Source organism: Coregonus clupeaformis, chromosome 2 (genome assembly GCF_020615455.1).
Source record: "Coregonus clupeaformis isolate EN_2021a chromosome 2, ASM2061545v1, whole genome shotgun sequence".
Lineage (NCBI taxonomy): Eukaryota > Metazoa > Chordata > Actinopteri > Salmoniformes > Salmonidae > Coregonus > Coregonus clupeaformis.
In genome coordinates this window covers 30,549,445-30,563,849 of record NC_059193.1, presented here as the reverse complement: position 1 = coordinate 30,563,849, position 14,405 = coordinate 30,549,445, and the positions used below count along the sequence as shown (strand labels likewise).

The following is a 14,405-nucleotide window of genomic DNA, read 5'->3' as shown; positions in this document are numbered from 1 at the left end:
CTGTCAGTTTTCCGGGAGATCCACCCATGCAGCACCTCAGCCCTGCAGTTATGCTCCTTTAAAAAGCAAATGGGATGTGGGATGCAGCCAGGGAAGTGATGATCGTGTGTGTTGAGATGGAGCACACCAAGCAGAGACATTGAATTGAACAGGTATGAAATGGAACAGGTGTATGATGTCCATTTTAGGACATCTGGGCTACTCGATAGGATGGAAGGTGTATTGTGAAATGACTGAGCACACCAAACAAAGCCATTGAGTTCACATGGGAAAATGGAACAGGTATGAAACAAGTGTATGTTGTCCATTTTATGAACTACTCGATGCTCCCAATGCTCTACTCCGTAGCAACACTATACTGATGGCTTCAACATCAGTTATTTCGAGATCCTTTACATTCTGATTGTTACATACAATGCTCCATACATTTCCCCCTTTATACCATTACATTTTCTCCTGGCGGTGTGTTGTCTGACTACCTGACTAACAATTGCCCCTGAAACAACATTTTTGTTATTTTATCTAGGTAACGTGGGGACTTTATGGTTAGCTGTGATCAGTCTGGTTGGTGTATGCTTTGGAAGAGATTATAGGGCATTGAAATATTGTCATTAAATAGCTGACTTTTCCCGGAAAAAAAAGAGGGCTACCAGAACTTCAATGGGTAAACAATTACATTGGTACCTCATTTAGGGCTGCAATTTTGTCATTTTATGTCAGAGCTCTCCCATCTGTGTCTGAACCCTGTTGTTATTATCCAACTTGATAGCACAGTGGGGCTTTGAGTTTCTCATTTATTTTGCCTCCTATAGTAGAGGAGCTTTTACCAGGATATAGAGACGCTTTGCACTGGGAAAACAGGAAATCCACTTTGATGAAAAGCTTGTTTTCTTCCTGCAGATTAGAACTCAGGACCGGCTGTCTTAATCTTATTGTTAGCACTTTGCCTGCGCCCTTGGCAGTATTAACCTGTCTCTAAGTCAAATTTAACGTCTCACACTTTATTGAAAGCCTGAGTACAAATCGCACTGTTTGCAAAACATTTATCAAATAAGTGTTTTATTATCACAACATCTACCTTCTACACTGGACTATTCATCTTGATGCACGACAACGGCAGAGGGAAGATAACAAATTCAGCCGGGGACAACAACACAAGTTCATCTTTTGAAGGAGAGACTTCAGTGAGACATTCTAGTCAAAGGGTTCTCTTCAAACAGAGAAGAGTGTAGCCGTGTAGAATGGACAATTTAATCACTTTGAAACATGAACCACTCCTATTCTCTTTGAGGAACACTTGTCAATATTGATTAGCCCAGCCCTCTTGAAACAGCCTCTTTAAGTCCCTCCTCAAGCCATAGACCTGGGCTTTATCAGCATTTGCCGAAGAACGGAGCTGCTTTTGTTACATCATGGATGGGGCCAAGTTACACAACTCACTCACTCTGCAGCACCTCACCTCCTCTCTTTCACTTCTTAATTTTTTGAATGCTCTACTGGAGATGCCATGCTGCTATGACAACCAACCTCATTGACCCTCTTTATGATTTCGAATCAGGGAGTGTAATCTGCACCTATTTAATGTGTTTCGGCATTCTGCCGTATGATTGTCAGCAGACGACGAAGGATCCCATCTGCTTATTTGGCCCAGTCAGGACCAATAACACACCGGGATAGAACAATGAACCCCCTTCAAATACAGTCTTCAGCCTAGGGAAGCTGAAGGATAGGGACACAGAGAAATGACACCACCTCCCCATCTGGAGAGGTGGGTAGGGTGGGGATCTTGCCCTTGGGTCTATGGGAGCCATGTAATTAAGGAATTAAGGCACACACCTGGTTGATAAAGCATTACAGTTCAATCAGCAAGTTAGTCACTAACGGGAGACTAGGTGAGGCGACTGCTTAGGCAAATAATTAATTTCATTAAACTAGCAGGGAATGGAAGAATACCCCAAGGCTTAAACAGTTAAAGATGGCAGAGACCTGGCTCATTGGATCAAACTGATATTATGCTAATGACCTTACCTAAGACTACATTTGCAGTATTTCAACAATCGTTTTTTGGGGTGTAGAGTGTGAGAAAATGGTGGGGCTGACATTTTGTTTTATTTACTGGCCAATAAGCAAAGGCAATTAAGAAGGTCATACCAAGGATCATTTTGCTATATGATTAGGAATTTTAAGACCCCTAGAAGTAAAAAACAAATATTTGTATTTTTGATGAAAATGTTTATTTGGACTTCCTGCTATTACCCCATACAAATTCAATGAATAACAGATTCCCGAAAATATAAGGAAGTTTGTTCTGAAGTGTCTGTCCTATATATTAGAGATATTAGAAACATCAGGATTTTTTGTTGTTGGTGTATTTAACCCCTTATTTAACCCCATGTACTGTATACTTCCATACATTTTTTCAACTGGTACCGGGGGACATTCAGACAAGTCTTGTGAGGTCTGTGGGCATCCTAGACCAAAACAACCAACATGTACGTGGTCCATAGATGGGGTCATAACAGTTTGTAGGCCAAACCGTTCGGACGCTACTGACGACTTGAAAATACTGATTTTCGGATGTCTCATGGTCTGACAAACACCACTCTAGCTGTCACCTTTCACCGCAGATGCGGAAGTGCAACATCTGCGGATGTGGTGGATTGAGACGCATCCAATGCAAAAAAAAAATCCAGATATCTTTATCTTAAACTGACGAATTTTGATTGGGACTAATTTTGATTTTTTATTATCCTAATTCGATTTCCGTGGGGGCGTGGACATTGACTCTAGGGGTGTAAATTGCGGACCGTGTCACTTTGTTCCTTGTAGCACCTAAGAGAGAAGGAAAAGAGAGAGAGGAAAAAAAAAACTCCTGTTCAATTACAAGCGCTTTGAAAAGTCATTGTCTGACTGTCGAAGTCGAGCACAGGAGGAGTCAAAATTATACATCCAGTAAAAGAGAAAGACAGTTGTGCTATTAAAATTGCCAGTCATTCACAAAAGGAAAATAATAGGTCTACTCTCATGAAGACAAAGATAGTTCAGGCTCAATCAGTTTTTATCTCAGATCCTGACTAGCTGGGCTATATGTGGAATTGACTGCTAAATTTCAGTAAGACATTTATGCTGTGATCAGCACATGTGGAACGGTCACAGTTCAGGTTGTTGAGGAAAAACAGCAGTCTGAACTTCCTGCTTTTAATGACTCATCATAGTCATAAGGAAGCACTACAGCTACAATGTGTATACTGTAGTTTTGAGTATGAGTCTAAAGAATTTCAGAAATGGTGAGGAAAAGCTTTGTTTGATAAGCATCATCTTGAAAATTGGAGAGGATAGAGTGAGACAAACATGTCAGTGGCAAAATGATTTAACGATTAATATGTTGCCTGATGACGTTAGGGTTGAGGAGAAAAGAGAAGGAAAACACAGATGGATAGACCCTTGGCTATGGGCCTTGAGACCAATCAATGCCCTTCACCTTCATTTTCTGCACTTTATTTTCTTGGGGGAATACATGATTGATGAGCATTAGTGTAAGATTAGCAAAACAATGTTTTAATGATTGATAACCACATACTGTTACTCCATGAATGATGACTGCCCTAAAATATGCCTTCTGGTGAACTGATTGGAGACTAGGTTATGACTGGGTAATTAGTGGCCAATTAGAAAAATGGCAGAGATCAACACAGCATGTTTTTCCCTTCTCCGTCTCCTGAATGCAGGTGGTGTAGTGTTAGTGCACGTGTGTTGCAGAGAGATAGAGTGGGGGGGGGGGGGCTCTGTAATGTAGTAGAAGAAGGCCCCCACACCGCTCCAGGTAATGTTCCCTAATTGGATGGAGAAAACGGTGGCCTGATAAATCTATGGTGAAACAGTCAGGAGTTTTTAGCTAAATCTGAGGTATACTGAATTCATAATGTGTTTTCGCAAGAAAATGGGGCATTTTTCTTCCTCCAATGCACGCAGTGCATGATTATTTTATTGTTTTGTTTCTACAATGTGGTTTATTTGTTTATTTGGATCCCCATTAGATTTTGCAGAAGCATCAGCTACTCTTCCTGGGGCCCACAAAAAAAAAAAAAAAAGATAGACAAGGACAGTCACACAAATGTTAAATACATCAAATGTAATGTGTGTGTTAGTGTGTCTGTGTGTGGTTCAAATGTTCCGACTGTCACTAAGAATTTGTCGTCTACTCGTTGACCCCAGAGTGCTCCATTTGCGACCTATTCCTCCTACTGCATCCTGCATTGAACATTTAGCACATAGTGTTCGGTATAAGAAGCAGCAAATGGCTCTAGACTACTCCTGTAGCCTTATCATTTGTTCATTGCTTTGGAGTCCACACCTAATGCAAATATACGTTTTTTTCCCCAGTCCACATTCTACTGAGCAGAACCATGTGGGAACATACTGTAAGTGCTGCCCTTTGTATTCAACAATCACATTTCACATTATCTTCAGTCCCAATGAAATCTGTCTCCATTGAACTACCTGGTTGGGCCATACGTGCATGTGGAAAGAAGTATGGTACCGACTACTAATTTTAATCAAATGGGTCACTTTTCCAATGCTAAAGAGTTTAACATAGTTTTCAATGTCTATTCAGACAACAGCTGTTACACGGTATATGAGTCCTGTTTGGAGATCTGCACTATACTGAGATACCTGACTTTTTATTGGATACCATTGTATATCTAATTAAGATCTTCAATGAAAAACACGAGTGCTGTGATATGAAACACTCTGTTTTAGTATCAGGAGATCCATAATACTGAGATAAATATAATAAAAAATAATAAAAAATAGCTTTAGGCCTGCTCTTATGTTGCATTTGGGGGTAGAGTTAAATAGGTAGAGAAAATATAAATCCAGTTACACCTGTATGTAATTTGGCAAGCCAGATGGACCTGCTCTTGAGTCAATATTAATTGTCTAAATTATAATAGATGTTTTATTCAAACAGTACAGGACTTGACATCCAATAGTTGTTTGACAGTTTCTATATTTGGTGTCATTAGTGACTCGCCACAATCTATTGTCAGGATTAATTAATTGATAGTGGACAGTGGACATTCATTTGCACCGAGAAACAAATAAACATTAAATAACCAATGCCACCAAAAAACTAGCAACACTAGGTAGCCCGATAAGCCCAAAGCAAACAATCCAAAGGCGGTGGATTTAGTAGCATTGTTTATTAACATACTGTAAAAGTGGGATTAACAGCTTTCAAAGAATTGGCCTCTATTACTTGACCTATCATTATATATTGCTTGTTTGTTCTTTTGCTCTTGAAGCACTTTGAGATTCTATGAAAAGTACTAAAGAAATGTAATAAATTATTATTATTATTAACAATGGTTTTCTTTCTTGTGATGGCAGGAGATGTGCATTTCCTGTAATATTGCATGTAAATAGACTCAGGTATAAAGTAATATAAATTACTATCTACAGCAGAGTGCCACCATTATGACATTCTAATAACCATATTTTAATAATAGGCAAAGCTGTCTGACTGTAATATAATAATACCCCATTGAGTATTGCTATGCAACATGTAAAAAAGCATAAAATTTCATTGGTATATAGTGTGAGCTGTAATTTGCTGCTTTTATCTGACGTAAGATGAACATGAGTCGCTTATTCGATTCAGAGGGGCTCAGACAAAACTGTCAACGTTTTCAGGGTCTTCTAAGTTAGCAAGAAGCTTTTCTTTTTTACCAGAGCTTCAAGACTTCCATCTCCACAAGAGGACGATGCTAGAGAGGGGCATTATGGGGGAGATTTCCCTGCAGCATTTGCTGTAATGTTGAGGTTGAGCTGCGGTAGAGCCGCCCATCCTTTTGAGATCATTGCCATATTCAACGGTCTCCTCAAAGGCTTTATCTTGGTTTCAAACAGGAGTTTGGCTGTTGATTTACAATAGTGTTGCTGTCGCCTCACCACATTCCCTCACAAAATAAAAAAGATGAGTGAAAGCTCTAAAATAACAATGGGTGATGAAGGAAGACGTACAAATATGTGATTAGCAGCTTACCGTGGCAGATAAATATCTGTAGTAGTGTTTAGGATATGCAGGTATAGTACACATTCAATGGGAATGTTGTCTGGAAATGTATCTATAGCTAAATGGTCATGCTAAGGGTAATTTCAGTCCATCATGGAGTATTGTGGTTGTCTTAATATAGTTGTTCCCCCAAAGCAAACCAGACACTGTTATATTTCAAACAACAGAGTGGATTGTTGTTGTAGAATTTTATCAAAGGAGACATTGGGTTTTCCTCTCAATTTTTTTTTTTGCCATTGCCTTCATCAAAACGGACCCATGCTCCAATTTTAGTCAGAGACGGCTTCATTAATCTTTTACAGGGCACATCCATTTGTATTTCAGAAAGCAAACTTTATATGACTACAAATACCTTGAAAACAACACAGGAAATAAGTAAACTCAGCCTCTGTAAGACCTTGGCATTTTATTTGTCTGAATGGACGTTCTTGAAAGACAAGAATTACTGTTGCGTCATTTTTACTGTCATCGATTGATTTATAGCATTGAGCCTGTAACAGTGATTCAGGGCATTCAGTTTTGTGACAAACTCTCTTTGCAGAGTTATTTTTCCTTTTTTATAAGTAGGTATAGCAATACAATTAAAATAGTGCTTCAGAGCTCCAACTGGTTTATCATTCCAGGTTTAGTTGCCAATTGTAAAAAAAAAACCTGCATACTGCAGTCATCCGTGTAAAGAAAACACAATATTATTATTGTATAATCAGCGCCTTTCTTACTCTTTGAGACCAATATAAACAGAGAAAAAAAAGACGTTAGCTCTGGCTACAGAAATAATTGTCTGTGTGCTGTGCCAGTATCTCTGTTCCAATATGCAATGTCCTACCATTCCCATTACAATGTGGGAACATAGAATGGGTGGGATTGGGCACCCTGATTGGCACAGGCCTCTGGTCAGCTGTTATCTTGTTGCACATAACAGGAGGATTTGAGCCACCCCTGTGTCCTGATGCTTAAGCCCTCCAGCAATGATTTTTTCTACCTCAGTTTTAAGAGTACTGCTGTAGAACGACAAATCCACTGTGTGCTATTTTCCCGGGAAACACTGATCATATCTGATATTATTTGTGTCACTGACGTAACCCGGTATTGCTACAATCAAATAATTTATACTGACAATTGACATTGAAAACATAGTCATGCTAAAACTGTCAGTGATAATCATATGAATAACATTTGAAACCTTTATGTTGATGACCTCTTCTTTCAAATCATGAAAATGAAAATTGCCAATGGCTATATATGGTAACAAACATGACATGCGTGCCATTGCGTTTGTGCTTTATTGTGGATGTTGTATACAAATAGATAACCTTCGGTCCCTCGGGTCTATGCATCTGCATCACCAGATAGATAGAGCTTGATAGCTTTAAAGAGACACATTGCATTTCAGTACATCAAATGCATTGCATTTCAGTCTCTGCATTGTAGTTCAGTCTCTCAATTTCATTGCATTGCAGGCTCTACATTGCATTTCACTCTCTTAAGGTTTCATTTGTTTTCATCTGATCTCTTGCGAATTTGACATGTGGATGTCAAGGCTGTGTTATTTTTTTAAGAGCTCCGACTGTTGGCATGGATATATTAGTATTTGAATCTGTGAAGAACACACACACACACACATATTTTGAAAATCCACCCACTGCTTTTCCCTTTTCTTCCTGTGTGATGCATCTGTGTAGAAATACCAAGCCCAGATCAGACAGACTGATCCAGACTGAGCTCAAACAGGGAAGGCAGAGCTACTTTCCGCCATGTCACAGTTCCAAAACTGATTGAAGTTGCTTTTAATCAACTTTGACTATATCCCGTGTCCTCCCCCTTAAATCGGTGCTACCAAGTAATGTACAGCGTCTATGATGAACTTTTCTATTTTTTTGTGGGGCCATGAAGCTAAGGATGAATAATCAGGGCAAACATGTGGCTATAAAAATATGTAATAAGTCATCCTACAATGAATTTTGACGCTTTAGCCCTTCAGGGCGAATCTAGGCCTGCATTACAGTGACATAATGGAGCAACTTACCATATCAAAACATGTGCAGATGACATGGTTTGTTTCCGGCGAAGATGAGAGAAGATGAGGGGCCATGGAACAGTCAGTCTGAAAGGCAGAGAGAGAGAGGGGCAGAGTTAGCATCAGGATATCGTTAATGGTTAAGATTTTGGACGTAGAGCTTCACAGAGATTTAGCCTGTCAGCCCTCTGGACACTAAGTCATCCAAGAGCAACAGGGTTCAGCCACTATCTAGTGACTTCTCTCGAAAGCCATACGGATCAAGTGCATCCTCCAATTGCTACATCTGCCAATGCCCACACATAGTCTCAAGAAAATGTTATATTTTTAATACCCTCAAACACCAAATGAGGTATACCTAATACAAAAATAGGCCATCATCACTGTCAATGGGAATGATCATTATTCACGTTTTACAGGTGAAACTGCATCTGCATGCCAATCAATTGATTGATCGCAATCAGATTCATGGGAATAGGCTTTGCATTTTGATCGATCTTCTTGAATTACTATTTCGTGAGCAAATTAGAGCAGCATACAGCGCATTCGGAAAGTATTCAGACCCCTTGACTTTTTAGTTGTTACGTGACAGACTTATACTAAAATTGATTAATTAGTTTTTTTCCCCTAATCAATCTACACACAATACCCCATAATGACAAAGCAAAAACAGGTTTTAAGACATTGCTTCAAAAAGCATCACATTTACATAAGTATTCAGACCCTTTACTCAGTCCTTTGTTCAAGCACCTTTCGCTGCGATTACAGCCTCGAGTCTTCTTGGGTATGATGCTACAAGCTTGGCACACCTGTATTTGGGAAGTTTCTCCCATTCTTCTCTGCAGATCCTCTCAAACTCTGTCAGGTTGGATGGGGAGCATTCCTGGACAGCTATTTTCAGGTCTCTCCAGAGATGTTTGATCGGGTTCAAGTTCGGGCTCTGGCTGGGCTACACAAGGACATTCAGAGACTTGTCCCGAAGCCACTCCTGTGTTGTCTTGGCTGTGTGCTTAGGGTCATTGTCCTGTTGGAAGGTGAACCTTCACCCCAGTCTGAGGTCCTGAGCGCTCTGGAGCAGGTTTTCATCAAGGATCTCTCTGTACTTTGCTCCGTTCATCTTTCCCTCGATCCTGACTAGTCTCCCAGTCCCTGCAATTAAAAAACATCCCCACAACATGATGCTGCCACCACCATGCTTCACCGTAGGGATGGTGCCAGGTTTCCTCCAGACGTGACGCTTGGCATTCAGGCCAAAGACTTCAATCTTGGTTTCATCAGACCAGAGAATCTTGTTTCTCATGGTCTGAGAGTTCTTTAGGTGCCTTTTGGCAAACTCCAAGCAGGCTGTCATGTGCATTTTACTGTGGAGTGGCTTCCGTCTGGCCACTCTACCGTAAAGGCCTGATTGGTTGAGTGCTGCAGAGATGGTTGTCCTTCTGGAATGTTCTCCCATCTCCACAGAGGAGCTCTGAAGCTCTGTCAGCGTGACCATCGGGTTCTTGGTCACCTCCCTGACCAAGGCCCTCCTCTCCCGATTGCTCAGTTTGGCTGGGCGGCCAGATCTTTGAAGAGTCTTGGTGGTTCCAAACTTCTTTAATTTAAGAATGATAGAGGCCACCGTGTTCTTGGGGACCTTCAATGCTGCAGAAATGTTTTGGTACCCTTCCCCAGATCTGTGCTTCTACACTATCCTGTCTCGGAGCTCTACAGACAATTCCTTCGACCTCATGGCTTGGTTTTTGCTCTGACATGCACTGTCAACTGTGGGACCTTATATAGACAGTTGTGTGCCTTTCCAAATCATGTCCAATCAATTGAATTTACCACAGGTGGACTCCAATCAACCTGTAGAAACATCTCAACGATGATCAATGGAAACAGGATGCACCTGAGCTCATATCTCATATCAAAGGGTCTGAATACTACATTTGCAAAAATGTCTAAAAACCTGTTTTAGCTTTGTCATTATGGGGTATTTTGTGTAGATTGATGAGGAAAATTGTTTATTTAATCAATTTTAGAAGAAGGCTGTAACGTAACAAAATGTGGGAAAAGGGAAGGGGTCTGAATACTTTCCGAATGCACTGTATATCCTGCCTAGTGGCTCTGTTGAGTTTTGGTGCATGAGATTTTTTTGGGGACTATTCAGTTTCAGCTAACCATCCTAAAATCTCATTAGAAATGAGGAGGTGTTTTTGGTGTAACAGTAACATTATAGGCCTACTATGCTATGTTATTATATTTGGTTCTGTTATGTAAAATACAAATTAATTGACATTAATTCAGCTTTGATCTAACTTTACTGAACAAGCACCATTGTGAGAACGGATCATTTTCTGTTTGTAAATATTATAATAAGTGATGAGTAGAACTATTTGGCGTAGGCAGCAGGTCTTATGGAATGTTATTTTACACCATTGCAGCGCCATTTATGGTTCTTAAAGGAGAGTACTAAATAAACATAGATTTGATTAGCTTGAACACATGGTTACAATATACCCTATTACTGAATAAAATAAAACAGAGTGGTGAACTATCAATTCATATAAATTATTTGCATAGATTTAATCATCAAATCAATTGACCAAGTAGTGAACATAAATCATAAAGTAAAATTGCAGGAAATGTGTTTTAAAACAGCCACAAAATCAAGCTTTTGGTGTGGTGTATTCATGCATCTCAATAAATGATAACCTAAATGCATTATTATATGTTATAACTTTGCCCAAATCACATTTTCAATTTCCCACCCTGACCAGCCTGGTCTCATAGACTAAACATAACATAGTAAATGTAAATCCAGGATACTCAAAAAGTATGATATGTTATGTTATGTTATGTTATGCTAATGTTAGCAAGCTAGCAACCTAGCTAGAATTCATAACATACAGTATAATATGTTTTTGCAAATTTGCAAAATGTTGTTCGTTTTGCAAATTCATACCATATTGTACATATTGCAACTTCAAAACATACTGTATGTTTTGCAAATTCATAACATATAATACAAATTGTAATTCGTAACATATCATAGAAATGATGATGGACAACCACAAAGGTTGCCCTGCATACCACGCTACAACAAGCCCTGTGTCTCAGCCAATAGCCAATATAGCCTAAATATCCCAAGCAGGGCTATAGCAACTTCCAGAGCGGGTCAGGCTTTTGGGCTTTGTGGTGGCCACTCTGGTTTGGGTGTCCTCGGCAGAACGTGTGTCACGGTAAACAAGTGGTCACATATTGTTCTGGGTTCCACTGCACAAAAGGGGGTTGGTAGAGTTTTATGAACGTCAAGGCAGACACAGTGAATTTAGATTTTTTTCAAAGTTGTCAATCCATGTGCACACATGTAGCCTACAGTTCTTCATCATTCTATCCACCGCCAGAGAGACAACAGGGGAAAAAAACACAATTTGCCTACCTCTAGGCTGCTGTAGCCTACATATTTACTTGGTTTGTCATTCTATCGTTTTTCATGGAATTGTTGTGGTAATTCAATATAATTTATTTATAATTTATCAGAAACATTTTCTATGTATTCTTAACTTTAAAAAAGTGAGGTAGCACTCCCCCAGTGCTACAAACCTGGGTTACACACACTATCATTGTGCTGAATGGAGATTTTTACAATGTGATTTCAAGTTACCCCCATAGACCTAATAGGCATTTTTTGTCAAAAATTATGTTCACTTTCATATCTTAGACCGGTTTCCCTGACCCATATTATGCCTAATCGTGGATTAAAAAGCATGCCTAGGGAATACCTCCATTGAAAATGTGTTTTAGTCCAGGCATATGGGCTTAATCTGTGTCATGGAAACCAGCTAGAATATATTCTCTACTGGTAATTCTCCTGCATCTAGCAACTGTAGATGTTACCTTGTCATTTCCTCCACAGCAAATGTTATTATGGTGGCAAAGTCGTGGAACACTGTACTCTCATTAATGGTAACTTGTTTTGAATATCTGACAGTGATATCGCAATTGATCTCCTCTTTTTGTATTGCACGTTGCAGCTTTGTACTCTTTACATTTCCCACCCCGACATCAGCATGTCTCTTATGTTTTACCATGTTGCATCTGAAATGAAGGGAAAAGCACAATAACCTCTCACTGAAAATATAAAACGGGGAATCTTTTTGACAGTCACAGCATTAAAATGAGCTTGCTTTCACTGTTGCCCGGAAAGTTATGAGCCAGCAGAAATCCGTATGACAGGGAAAGTCAAATAGAGCAGAGGCTTTCTGGCACAAGCCTTTTAATGACTGGATCTAGTTTTTGCTAGTGTATCCCTACGCCTTTAAAAGGTAGCCTGCAGAGGTTAAAGCCTGCAGACTGGTGTGGCTTGGCACAGGTGGAGGGACACAAAAGCTACCTGACTTCTATACCAGAGCTGCTGGCTCAGTCTGGCCCACTCTCAACCCCAAGAGAGAGGGATAGATAGGGGGAGGAAGGGATGGATGGATGAGGGGAAGTGGAAGTCTGTAATGGTTGGGGGTAGCCGGCCAGGCCAGGATGGATTCTTGAGAGGTAAACCAAGGTCAGCATTACTTTCTAGTCTAACATGAATCAAACCACACACACACATACACGCACACCCCACACACAGCAAGCAGCCAGACTGAGATTGTCATCAGTGGAGAGAGGTCGCCCCAGTCTTCCCCTGGTGGTGGCCCTGATTGTGAGGATTTCATATGGGTGAGGAGGAGGTTGGTGGTTCAGGGGGCTCAGATGGCTGGACTGTGGCGCTTGTAACACCAGGGTTGCTGCATTGATTCCCACCTGGGCCAAATACTGAATCTGAATAAAAGTATCTGTCAATTGACTGTTTCCATACTTGCTGTACTCTGTTGATTTGGATACCATCAAAATAGAATTTCAGCCAAATAAAGAGCATAGCCCAATACAACATTTATTTTATACAGTACCAGTCAAAAGTTTGGACAGACCTACTCATTCAACTTTTTTCTTTATTTTTACTATTTTCTACATTGCAGAATAATAGTGAATACATCAAAACTATGAAATAACACATATGGAGTGATGTATTAACCAAAAAAGTGTTAAACAAATCAAAATATATTTTATATTTGAGATTCTTCAAAGTAGCCACCCTTTGCCTTGATGACAGCTTTGCACACTCTTGGCATTCTCTCAACCAGCATCACCTGGAATGCCTTTCCAACAGTCTTGAAGGAGTTCCCACATATGCTGAGCACTTGTTGGCTGCTTTTCCTTCACTCTGCAGTCCAATTAATCCCAAACCATCTCAATTGGGTTGAGGTCTGGTGATTGTGGAGGCCAGGTCATCTGATGCAGCAGTCCATCCTCTCCTTCTTGGTCAAAAAGCCCTTACCCAGCCTGGAGGTGTGTTGGGTCATTTTCCTGTTGAAAAACAAATGATAGTCCCACTAAGCCCAAACCAGATGGGATGGCGTATTGCTGCAGAATGCTGTGGCAGCCATGCTGGTTAAATGTTTTTTAAGTTCTTGAAATTTTCCGGATTGACTGACCTTCATGTCTTAAAGTAATGATGGACTGTTGTTTATCTTTGCTTATTGGAGCTGTTCTTGCCATAATATGAACTTGGTCTTCTACCAAGTAAGGCTATCTTCTGTATACCACCCCTACCTTGTCACAACACACCTGATTGGCTCAAATGCATTAAGAATGAAATAAATTCCACAAACTAACTTTTAAGAAGGCACACCTGTTAGTTGAAATGCATTCCAGGTGATTACCTCATGAAGCTGGTTGAGAGAATGCCAAGAGTGTGCAAGCTGTCATCAAGGCAAATGGTGGCTACTTTGAAGAATCTCAAACACTTTTTTTATTACTACATGATTCCATATGTGTTATTTCATAGTTTTGATGTCTTCACTATTATTCTACAATGTAGAAAACAGTAAAAATAAAGAAAAACCTTTGAATGAGTAGGTGTGTCCAAACTTTTGACAGGTACTGTATATACAGTGTATATATTTTTACGTCTTTGTATGTTTATTGGATAGAGAGAGAGAGAGAGAGAGAGAGAGAGAGAGAGAGAGAGAGAGAGAGAGAGAGAGAGAGAGAGAGAGAGAGAGAGAGATGAAAGATAGATGAGAGTGTGCTGAAATAACTGTGGTCCGGAAAGTTTGGGAACCCCTGCGCTAGACCATCCTAGGCCACCCAATACAACACTTGAAGTTGGGGTCAAATGAAAAGGATTGCTCAATGAAAATACACAGGCTTAACTCTGTGATAAAGTATGTAAGAGTCTTTTTTTCTTGCATTTCACCCCTAAAAGGGCTTTCCCCAAGCGTGCTAATCAGC

At 40.0% G+C, this 14,405-nt stretch overlaps 1 protein-coding gene across 2 annotated transcripts in view; it reads right to left on the bottom strand.

Annotated features, from left to right (window-relative positions):
• LOC121534468 (leucine-rich repeat and immunoglobulin-like domain-containing nogo receptor-interacting protein 2) overlaps positions 1 to 14,405 on the bottom strand; it is a 409,153-nt gene that overhangs the window by 336,363 nt on the left and 58,385 nt on the right. For both annotated transcript variants that reach the window (XM_041841072.1, XM_041841064.1), the window contains exon 2: positions 8,103 to 8,180. The gene's annotated coding sequence lies outside the window, so the exon portion shown is untranslated. The remainder of the gene's footprint in view (positions 1 to 8,102; positions 8,181 to 14,405) is intronic.